Source organism: Anolis carolinensis, chromosome 2 (assembly GCF_035594765.1).
Source record: "Anolis carolinensis isolate JA03-04 chromosome 2, rAnoCar3.1.pri, whole genome shotgun sequence".
NCBI lineage: Eukaryota > Metazoa > Chordata > Lepidosauria > Squamata > Dactyloidae > Anolis > Anolis carolinensis.
The window spans coordinates 158118099-158130223 of NC_085842.1; the positions used below are offsets into that span (position 1 = coordinate 158118099).

Here is a 12125-nt window from a genome sequence, read left to right on the forward strand (position 1 = left end):
TCCACCACACAGAGTTCCACTGCTGAACAGTGAGGAAGTTCTTCCTGAGGTTCAGGTGGAACCTCCTTCCCTGTAGTTTGAAGCCCTTGTTCCGTGTCCTAGTCTCCAGGGCAGCAGAAAACAAGCTTGCTCCCTCCTCATGACTTCCCTTCACATATTTATACATGGCTATCATGTCTCCGCTCAGCTTTCTCTTCTGCAGGCTAAACATGCCCAGCTCTTTAAGCCACTCCTCATAGGGCTTAAACCCTATGAACATTTTAGTCGGCCTCCTCTGGACACATTCCAGCTTGACATCTCCCTTCAATTGCGGTGCCCAGAATAGGGCACAGTGTGATTCCAGGTGCGGTCTGACCAAGGCAGAATACAGGGGGAACATGCCTTCCTTGGCCTTAGACACTTGAACCACTCGATTCAGTGCAATGAAATCATGGAAGTTGTCCTTTTACAAGGCCTCTAGCCTTCTCTCCAAAAGAGTGCTGGTGCCTGACCAATCTGCAAATCTCATCTTGAGGCAAGGCATATACGAGGCAGAGCCCCCTTCGCCCCCCCCTCCCTCCACCCCAAAAAAAAAACAAAACCCCGGCTGGCCACGTGGGCGGAAAGCGTTGGCAGGCTTCAGCCGACGCACGTGGAGGCTGGGGCTTGAAAGGGATTGGATGCTCCGCCAGATTCGGCATCACGTGACGCGGCCGCCCTCTCGCGGGTGAGGAAAAGCAGCCGGCGAGGCCACGTGACCGGCTCAGAGAAGCCGGCGAAGCCACGTGATGGGGATGGAAGTAAAGCTTGCCCCTCCGAACCCAAGAAACAACCACTGCCTCTTGAAAGAACCAGCGCTTCCATGCCCTGAGGTTCTAATTAAAGGAGCATTGCCTCCTGCCTCCCTTGGAGACACCTTGCGAGCTCGCGCACATTTCCAGGTTCCCTTAACACGAGTCTGGGTGCTTCTTCAGGTAGAATGATTGCAGCGGGGCATCATTTGAACGGCCATGGCAAAATGCTGTAGAACAATGGAGACTGTAGTTTTTTAAGGCGCCAGCACTCTTTGGCAGAGAAGGCAAAAGACATTGCAAAACTACAACTCCCAGGATTCCATAGCACTGCACTTTGGCAGTTCACACTGCGTCAAACTGCATCACTTCTACACTGTAGATCAGGCATGGGCAAACTTTGGCCCTCCAGGTGTTTTGGATTTCAACTCATACAATTGTGGGAGTTGAATCCGAAACACCTGGAGGGCCAAAGTTTGCCCATGCCTGGTGTTGATGCACCCCTTAACTCTTGGGCCCGCAGAACATTTGTAAACCCTCCAGCAATGCAGTTCTCCACAGAAGTGGCTCTCAGACTTCAGATTTTTGGGGGGACTTCAGCCTCCAAAAGCCCCAGCTGCCCTGGCAAACGAACAGAAATCCTGGGCACTAAAGTCCAAAAAAAATAGCCTCAAAGTTTAAAAACAGATCAGCTCTGTAGCTCTCTCACTGAAGTCAATGAGACGAAAAACTGTAGATAGGCGTAAATACTACCGGCAGTCCTGATCTCATTGGATTCTGTTTTTGTGCAGCTTTTATAACTGAATGGATCCCAACCTGTACAAGGTCTCTTTCTAACTCTGGGTTATGTGCCCCCAAATCAGTCCTGACTTAAGGCAACCCTAAGGCAAACCCTTTGCAAGGTTTTCTGAGGCTGAGAGTGTGTGACTCTCCCAAGGTCACCCAGTAGGTTCCCATGTCTGAGCAAGGAATCAAGCTCTCGATTCCAGTTGTAGCCCAATGCTCAAACAATTACACACTGTTAGTTCGCCTTCCAGTGCTACTAACACTTTTAAAATATACAGGCAGTTCCGGAGTTACAAACATCTGACTCACAAATGACTCATAGTTAAGATTTTTCAAAATCGAATAATCACAGGGACAGAAAGTGAGGTGAAATTTTACAGGGGCACAAATAGCAAAACAAACACCACAGGAATATTAACCCTTCCCTTGCTATATTATTCCAGCCAGGTGTCTTCATCCAAAACAAACAAACAAACATACATATGTGTGTGTGTGTGTGGCTGGAGTTACACTTTAAAAAAAATGTACCTGTTCCGACTTACATACAAATTTGACTTAAAAGAACAAACCTACAGAACCTTTCTTGTTCCTAACTTGGGGACTCCCTGTACTATTCACTTCAAGCACACTGTTACAAATGTATACATAAAGATCTCCATCAATGTCACTTTTAGAACCACCCTTGTTGGAGTGGGAACATTTCTCTCAATCTGCAATATATTTCTGTTCCTCTTCCTTGCCAAACATTATCTGTAGCCTAGGAACACAGAACTAAGGAAAGTATATTCACATATTTTCATAGTATATTCCATAGAGACTGGAAATAAGCAATCACTGCCACACAGAGGAAATGAAATAACAAGTGAGAGGCAGACACACAAAATGAGTTACAAGAGTTAACAGTAGCCACAAGTTCCAAGGAATACTTTATATCCCAGGTATACTAGTTGAGAGTGCCACAGGATGTGTGAAATTGTCACTATACCTATCAGCAATTGCAATTTGCCCAGACAGCATGAGAATCTAGTACCTGATACAGATAAAATTTTACTCGATGGGACTTAAAGTTTTAAGTTAGACATAAACTTCACAGTTCACTCCTATATACACATTTACTTATAAGTGCCACTGTATACCATGAAATAAACTTACTTTCCAGTAGATATAGGACAGAAACTTGAATAACTAAAATTTTGGTTAGAAAAGGTAACTGTTTAAAAAACCTGGCTTTCAGTTCAGGGGATATGAATGGACAAGCAGAGTATTCCTTCAAGTATTGGTCCAGTGTTAAAATCACTACTTTTTCTCATACATTGAGGTCCCCTGTCCACAGTGTCCCTATCACAAACAGATCCATCAGCATATTCTCAGGGATATTTGTAGCCCTGCTAGATATCCAAACCACTTCAACACTAGAAGAAACTGCAGACATTTGCTACCATGGCATTGTCATTCCTGTGTTCTGAATGCCTGTGTACTGATTTGATTAGGATTGGAAAGATGTAGGTTCATCTCCCAGTTTAACTATGAGGGACATTGGTTCAGTTATATTTTTTCAGGCAAATTATCTTAACATGATGTTGTGAAGATAATGAAAGAGAAGGCTTATAAATCACTTGAGCTCCTTGGAGGAAACATAGAATATAAGCAATGAACCATTCCTTAGGCCAGGGGTCCTCAAACTTTTAAAGCAGAGGGCCGGTCCACAATCCTTCAGACTGTTGAGGGGCCGAATTATCATTAGAAGAAGAAGAAAAAAACAAATTCCTATGCACACTGCACGTCTTATTTGTAGTGTAAAACAACAACAATAACAATGAAAGACCAATACAATATTTAAAAATGAAAATAATTTTAACCAACATAAACCTATCAGGATTTCAACAGGAAGTGTGGGCCTGCTTCTGGCCAATGAGATAGTCAGGATAATTAGGATTGTTGTTGTTGTTGTCGTGTGTCTTCAAGTCATGTCAGACTTTGGGTGAGCCTAAGTCCAAAATTATTTATTCATTCATTTACTACATTTATTTACTACATTTATATCCCGCCCTTCTCACCCCAAAGGGAACTCAGAGCAGCTGTATGTACATACAATATATTATATTATTAGCATAGCACAATATTAGCATTATATATTACTATATTGAACTATACCACTATACTGTAATATTATATGTAATATATAACATATAATTAATATTATTATATGGTAATATTATTAGTATTAATAATACTACCATACCCTGCTCTCAGTCCCGCCTGCCTCACAGGCACGGCTGGTGGGGACAAGGGACAGGGCCTTCTCGGTGGTGGCTCCCCGGCTGTGGAACACCCTCCCCAGAGAAATACGGCAAGCCCCAACCCTTTTGAGTTTTAGAAAAGCCCTGAAAACATGGCTATGTGCCCAGGCTTTTGAAGATTAAACGATAATGACGACCCGGACTGATTTACGGCTAGAGCACGAGGATTTTGGAGGAATGGATTTTAATCATATGTTTTTATATTTTTTATATTGTTTTAATTGTTTTATTGGATTTTTATAGCTGTTTTAATTATGTATAGGCATCGAATTGTTGCCAATTTTGTACGCCGCCCTGAGTCCCTTCGGGTGAGAAGGGCGGGATATAAATGTTGGAAATAAATAAATAAATAAAATGATATTATTATCAATATCATATGTATATACAATATATTATATTATTAAAACTGATATAAAAATATTATATTATAAATGAAGGCGGGAGCCAGGTAAATGACCTTGGAGGGCTGCATCCGGCTCCCGGGCCTTAGTTTGGGGACCCCTGCCTTAGGCGGTAGATTTCAACCTAGACAGGGAAGAGTTCTGTCAAAGCAATGCACATCCAGGCAAAACTTTTTATTTGTCTAATACTGTACTTGTACAGCTTCAGCATCCCTTATCTGGAACTCCAAAATCTGAAATTGTCCTTATGGGTGGCCAAGATATGACACTTCTGCTTTCTGAAGGTGCAATGTACACATACTTTATTTCATGCACAAAACCATTTAAAATACAGTATTGTGTATAGTTAGCTTCAGACTATTTGTATGAAAAATCCATCAATTCTGTGATTAGATTTGGGTTGCAACAACATATATCATTATCTACATTGATGCAAATACAGATATTTCAAAATCTGCAGAAAACCCAGAAATGGCTCCCAGGGCAAAAATCTTCCGACGGGACCAAGGAAAAGTTGTGGTCCCAATGATTGTAACAGCAAAACAACTGTTGTTTTGACTGACTTGCTTTTATGTTATTCTTAAATTACATTTGCTTTCAAAGTATATATTATTACTGTCTGTTGTGCTGAACACCACTACAGGAAGGAAAAGATCAGCTGTTGTTAACTGCTGTCAAGCTGACTTTACCTTATAGCAACATTTATCATGAGAGAGCTCCAAGGTGGGATATACATTTAATAAAACTATACTATCATCTGTCTCCAAATGATGGAAACATTAACAACTTGGGTGAACTGGGGCAGGGGAAAGAATGAAAACAATAAATCATTTTAACTTTAATAGCCAGAAGGGCTTCAGTATTGGAAGGTGGAGTGCAAATCTGCACAAAACTGCAGTGTATAGACCATAGCCCTCAGTATACTCATCTCAAACTAACTGCTAAGAGGACAGTCATAGGACTCTGCAGCAAAAGAACCATGAAGTGGCTTTGAAAATTATGAAACACCGTGAGACTATTTTTTATATTTCTCAACAATCCTCACATTAAGTCACAATCAAAATACAAAATAGTAATATAAGCTAGTACTAGTAGCTGTATCGACACTTCTAAAACTGATTCTACAAAGTATACATAGTGATGGAAGCTCTCATTTCATAGAATCATAGAATCGTAGAGTTGGAAGAGACCTCATGGGCCATTCAGTCCAACCCCCTGCAAGAGTAAAGAGAATATGTATACAGTGTAAGATAAAGGTAAAGGTTTCCCCTAACGTTAAGTCATGTCTGACTCTGGGGGTTGGTGCTCATCTCCATTTCTAAGCCGAAGAGCCGGCGTTGTCCATAGACACCTCCAAGGTCATGTGGCCGGCTTGACTACATCGAGCGCCGTTACCTTCCCGCCGGAGCGGTACCTATTGATCTACTCACATTGGCATGTTTTTGAACTGCTAGGTTGGCAGAAGCTGGAGCAACAGCGGGCGCTCACTCCGCTTCCGGGATTTGAACCTGGGACCTTTCGGTCTGCAAGTTCAGCAGCTCAGTGCTTTAACACACTTCGCCACCGGGGCTCCATGTATACAGTAGAGTCTCACTTATCCAAGCCTCCCTTATCCAAGCTTCTGGATTATCCAAGCCATTTTTGTAGTCAATGTTTTCAATATATCGTGATATTTTGGTGCTAAATTTGTAAATACAGTAATTACAAGATAACATTCCTGTGTATTGAACTACCTTTTCTGTCAAATTTGTTGTATAACATGATGTTTTGGTGCTTAATTTGTAAAATCATAACCTAATTTGATGTTTAATAGGCTTTTCCTTAATCCCTTCTTATTATTCAAGATATTCACTTATCCAAGCTTCTTCTGGCCCATTTAGCTTGGATAAGTGAGACTCTACTATACTTTGGGGAAATACAATGAAGTAGTACCTTTCAAAAAAGACATCTGGATCCTCTGAAACAAATCGGTAACTGGGAAACATTTTTTAAATGATACTGTAAGGAATCATTTAAAAAAGGAACAGATATATGTTATAGGTTAGGTAGGGGTAAAAGATTTTCCCCTGACGTTAAGTCCAGTTGTGACCGACTCTGGGGGTTGGTGTTCATCTCCATTTCTAAGCCGAAGAGCCGGCGTTGTCCATGTGGCCGGCATGACTGCATGGAGCGCCGTTACCTTCCTGCCAGAATGGTAAATATTGATCTACTCACATTGGCATGTTTTCGAACTGCTAGGTTGGCAGGAGCTGGGGCTAACAGCGGGCGCTCATTCCGCTCCTGGGATTTGAACCTGGGACCTTTCGGTCTGCAAGTTCAGCAGCTCAGCACTTTAACACACTGTGCCACCACCGGGGCCCTAGATATATGTTATATTATAATATTTAAGAAGGTAGTTATATGACTTACTTCCACTATAAAGAACAGGGAAGGAGGGGTAAGAAAATGAGTTTTGTCTTTCCTTGGAGATTAAGTGATTTATTTAAACTGGTGTAATTCACAGATTATCATCCACTTTCTCAAATCGACTGCTCCATTTATAATCCTGCATCAGGTATACATGCACAGTTGCATAATTTGGAGGAATTCAACAGAAAAAGGATACTAATGAGTACAACTGTCACACTGATACAACTACCTTCCTGCATATTTATACCTGAGGTTTTTTTTTTTATCGTGTCAGAAACTACTTAAGAACATACTGCAAAGCGCTTCTGGTGTGAGAGAATTGCCTGTCTACAGAGATGTTGCCTAGGAGACATCGGTAGGCTGTTAGGAATTGTGGAAGTCGAAGTCCAAAACATCGGGAGGGCCAAAGTTTGCCCATGCCTGGTATAGATGCATCCTTAGGATACTTGTAAAGACTTTATAGTTGCTTGTTTCCTTCCAGGAGCCCTTGAAGAATTATACAGAAGTGGAACTTTTATTTGTTGTTAAAAAATAAAAACACCCGACCTCTAGTAAATGGGCCCTTTAACCGCAATGCCTGCCACAAATAACTGCCCTCACCACAATAAACAATAATAACAATGCAGGGGGGGTATCTGGAACTTTAACCATAATGTCCCAACTTACTGCCTTCACAATAAATAATAATAAATAATATAAATAATAAATCAACAATAACAATAATGCAAGGGAGGTTATCTGACCCTTTAACCACAATACCTGCCAAAGGGACTCATTGATTCCTGAAGTAAATACCACAGCCAACATCAACAACAACGTTTCGTAAGAAGGGAGGCGGAAAGTGCTCTCCTTACCTCGAATCACCTTGCGCTCTTTCGAGTGACACCGGCAACACAGGACACCTGCGAGGTTACCCAAGTGTGTGCTTGCTCAAGGCCAATCTTTCCTCGATCTCAATGTTTGTTCAAGGCGAGCCTTTCCCTGGTCCCTCTGCAAACTGCAAGGCAAGGACTGAGGCGGGCAAGCGAAGCTGGCGCTTGAAATTGTAAGGGAGCGTCCGCTGAAGTGAAGCGGCTCCACCGCGGGAGCCAATGGGAGCGCGCCGGAAGTGACGCAAGGGGAGACCATTTTTTTAAAAACCCCAGAGGAGATCGCCTCCCTGGGAAACCAGACCTCGATCACTCATCTTTATCACTCACTTTGAATTATAAACCAGCTGACAGGCGGGAGTGGTATCACACTGTTCTGGGTTGCTGTGAGTTTTCCGGGCTGTCTGGCCATGTTCCAGAAGCATTTTCTCCTGACGTTTTGCCTGTATCTATGGCAGGCATCCTCGGAGGTTGTAAGGTCTGTTGGAAACTAGGCAAGTGGAGTTTATATATCTGTGGAAGGTCCAGGGTGGGGGAAAGAACTCTTGTCTGTTTGAGGTTGGTGTGAATGTTTCAATTGGCCACTTTGATTAGCATTTAATAGCCTTGCAGCTTCCAAGCCTGGCTGCTTAGTGCCTGGGGGAATCCCTTGTTGGAAGGATTGTTTCTGGCCCTGATTGTTTCCTCAGCTAAGCAATAATACACTACAGTGGATTATAGCAGATTTCAGTGGTTTCTCTGTGTAGTCTGACATGGTGGTTGTTAGAGCGGTCCGGTATTTCTGTGTTCCCAGATAATATGCTGTGTCCAGGTTGGTTCAGACTATACAGAGAAGCCACTGAAATCCATAAGTATGTGGACAATTTTAACAGAAAGGAGGAAACCATGAACATGTACAAAATCTGGCTACCAGTATTAAAAAAACTCTAAAATTAGGACAGTAAATAAAAAACAACACTCTGAGAACAGGGGAATGCCAGACAGGAAACAATCAGGGGCAGCTAACACCTCTCAACAATGGATTGAAGCTGCAAGGCCATTCAATGCTAATCAAGGTGGCCAATTGCAACATTCACGCTGGCCTCAAACAGACAAGAATTCATTCTCCCACCCTGGACCTTCCACAGATACATAAACCCCACTTGCCTAGTTTCCAACAGACCTCACAACCTCTGAGGATGCTTCTGGAACATGGCCATACAAGCTGGAAAACTCACAGCAACCCGTATTAAATCCAACCGGCATATTCTATTAGGGTACAGCGCAGTTTGACACCACTTGGCTCATTGCTATGGAATAATATTGAGAGCTGTAGGTTTTACAAGGACCTTTGCTTTCTCTGCCTTACAGTGCCAGTGTCTCACCAAACCCAGGATTCCATAGGCTAGGGCAGTTCAAGAGGTGTCATATTGCGTTAATTCTGCAGTGTGGCTGCAACTGAGTTGGACGTGCGTGGAGTCCATGTCTCTGCATATTACAATCAGAAGTCAGCCTTGTTGGAATTGCAGGAATCCCAGACGAATGAATTCTGGCGGAACCCCACTAACTTCCTCCCCTCCCGACCAGTTGACTATATTTACCGTCTGCGACCGGCTTCCCATGGCTTCTCCTGCCGCCTTCGCTTCGCTTTGGACTCCGTAAGGACACCAAACCCGATTCTTTCCCGCCTCTCAAACTCCGAATGGCGCCAAATGCGCCTGGGCGCCGTCTTAAAGGGGCCACGCCGCTTCATGTGGCCTTGACAAGGTTACTTCAGAGTGAGCTCATTGATCTCAAAAAGCCTTAGGTCCCTTCTGCATTGTCATAATCCAGATTATGTCGATTATCTGCTTTGATAATCTGGGTGATATGGTAGTGTAGAAGGGGCCGGAGTCCAACGCTCAAACCACTATACCACTCTGCCTCCCATACACCACTGCTTTTTTCCAATCCCAGTCCGGCGTTGCCCCTTTAAGACCCTTTCGGCTCCTTGCTAAGCCTCTGTTGCTTTTACGCATGCGCCAGGGCTCTGCAAAGCAATACTGTATTGCAGTTGATAAGAGTGAGGATGCAGTGAGAGAAGCAATCCCAGCTAGTCTTGCTTCTGGGAGCAGCAGAGGGTCAATCAACCTTGCCTCAAACTGCATTATAAGGTAGTGTAGCTACATCCAGAAAAAACATTGAAAGTTTTTTAAAAGGCCGAGAAGAACAAAATGTTTAGTGACGTCTAGAGCAGGGCTCCTCAAACTTTTTAAGTGGAGGGCCGGTTCATGGTCCCTCAGACTGTTGAGGGGCCAAATTATCATTTGAAAATAAATACGAGCCATTTCCTATGTACACTGCACATGTCTTATTTGTAGTGCAAAACAACAACAACAACAACAATGAAAGAACAATACAATATTTAAAAATAAAAACAATTTTAACCAACATAAACCTATCAGGATTTCAATGGGAAGTGTGGGCCTGCTTCTGGTCAATGAAATAGTCTCAAGTTAATTAGGATTGTTGTTGTTGTGTGCCTTCAAGTCATTTCAGACTTTGGGCAAGCCTAAGTCTAAAACTGAGGGCGGGGGCCAGGTAAATGACCTTGGAAGGCCGCATCCGGCCCCCGGGCCTTAGTTTGGGGACCCCTGGTCTAGACAATAGATGTCCAGTCTACAAGTGCATCCACACACTGTAGAACAAACGCAGTTTGACACCATTTTAACTGCCATGGCTCAATACTGTGGGATCCTGGGAGTTGTATTTTGGCGAGGTACCATCACTCCTTGGCAGAGAAGGCCAAAGACCTTACAACACAACAACCCCCACGATTCCATAGCAGTGAACCCTGACAGTTAAAGTGGTGTCAAACTACATTCATTATACAATATAGATGCACCCCATGAGGCAGAATGTGGAGGGTTTCCTCAGGCAGAGAATTTTGTCAGGAAAACAGCACTTTCTTAGTCGTTTAATATATTATAATTTTTTATTGCCAGGCGAGGGATTTCCTCCACCAGAATAATTGGCTTTAAGTACTATGTGGCAGGTTGGGTGTATTTGCTACTGTGCCTCACGTAGCAAAATGTCTTGGGCAAGTTCCTGCCATTGGGGAAAGCACCCTAAGCAAGTATTTCTCCACCACCTCTACTTAAAAGTCCCAGCACATGGAGAGAAAAAACACTATTGATAAATTCCTCATAGGGACTGTCAAGTATTTAAAATAGCAATAAAGGGACAGCTGAAATTCACGACACACAAGGCTGACAACAGCCAAAAGCAACAACCTAAATACCAAATGAAATTTTGATTGCAGAGTTTCTCTCTAAAATTAATTTAATCAATCCCAGATCTCTCCAGTATTGAACTCCTATTAGCCCTAGATTTGGGTGGTGGAAGTCAAGGGTCTGCTCCTAACTGGTTGGATGGGTCAACCTTTTTGTTGAGATGCCACTCTTCATCCCCAGACTGTGTAGTGAAGAGGTAAAGATGGTGGGAGATACAGGCTGGAAAATAGGGTGAGCCTAGTTTCTCAACATGTGGGTCCCCAGGTGTTTTGGCCTACAACTCTCAGAAATCCCAGACAGTTTACCAGCTGTTAGGATTTCTGGGGGTTCATGGCCAAAACATCCAGGGACCCACAGGTTGAGAACCATTGGGTTAGGAGGAGAGAAACGCATTTGGTCGTGTTGGGGCTCACATGACTCTCTAGATGTGGGTGAACTACAACTCCCATCAGTCCCCCCAAACTCCACAAGTTGGACATGATGAGTATGTGTGCCAGGTTTGGTCCAGAGCCATTGTTCGTGGCCATGACGCGACTCCCTGGATGTGGGTGAATTATAGCTCCAATCATCCCCCTCAATCCTCCCATTTTGAAGTTGGTCATGATGGCTATGTATACCAAATTTGGTCCAGATCCATCATCAGTGGTATTCACACAGTTCTCCAGATATGGGTGGATTACAGCTCCCATAAACCTCTATCATCACCTCCCCCTTCAAGAAAAGCCCTCAATTGTTTTAAAGTTGGACCATTATGGCTATGTGTGCCAAGTTTTGTCCCAATTCATCAAACCACATAGGAGTCTTTGTGGATCAAATATATACATAAGTAAATTTTGACTGTTAAAATATGGAGGTGGCAAAACCAAGATTTGCTTTTTGGATTTTTTAATAGGGGAAATATTTTCAAACTGTGGATTATGGGACCTGTGAATCCAGAACCTAAAGATAAGGAGGGCCAACTGTGTAAGTGTTCTAGAAACTGACACTCAGCTACTTTCTGAACTTGAAGACTCAGTGTTGTATTTTATTCTTTAGGAAACTGAACAGAGTTCTTGTGAATCACCTTGGCCCATGGAGCCAATACAAAAGTAGACTACACTACATGATCATAATAAGGAACTCTGCCCTTATCTCAGCATTTCATTCTTCCTATGGATCAGTGCAGGGTTAAAGGATACAAAGTACATTGTTGAATTGTGTGCCTGGGAGCTTCCCTAGTCATTTCCCCAGGGACACTGACAGAACTAGAAGTAGCTTGTCAGAATACAAGGAATAACAGAGACATGGTGTACAAGTGGAGTTTACAATCCAATTAATAGAGCAGGGAAATATAGTATTG

At 42.9% G+C, this 12125-nt stretch overlaps 1 protein-coding gene across 3 annotated transcripts in view; it reads right to left on the reverse strand.

Annotated features, from left to right (window-relative positions):
• The window catches only part of timeless (timeless circadian regulator), a 73895-nt gene extending 64626 nt beyond the window's left edge, over nt 1–9269 (reverse strand). The window contains exon 1 of one of the 3 annotated variants that reach the window (XM_016991216.2): nt 9116–9269. The gene's annotated coding sequence lies outside the window, so the exon portion shown is untranslated. Of the gene's footprint in view, nt 1–7520; nt 7729–9115 lie in introns of those variants that run through there. The other 2 variants (XM_062970940.1, XM_062970938.1) reach the window with 2 other exon arrangements.
• Nucleotides 9270–12125: the final 2856 nt, after the last annotated feature.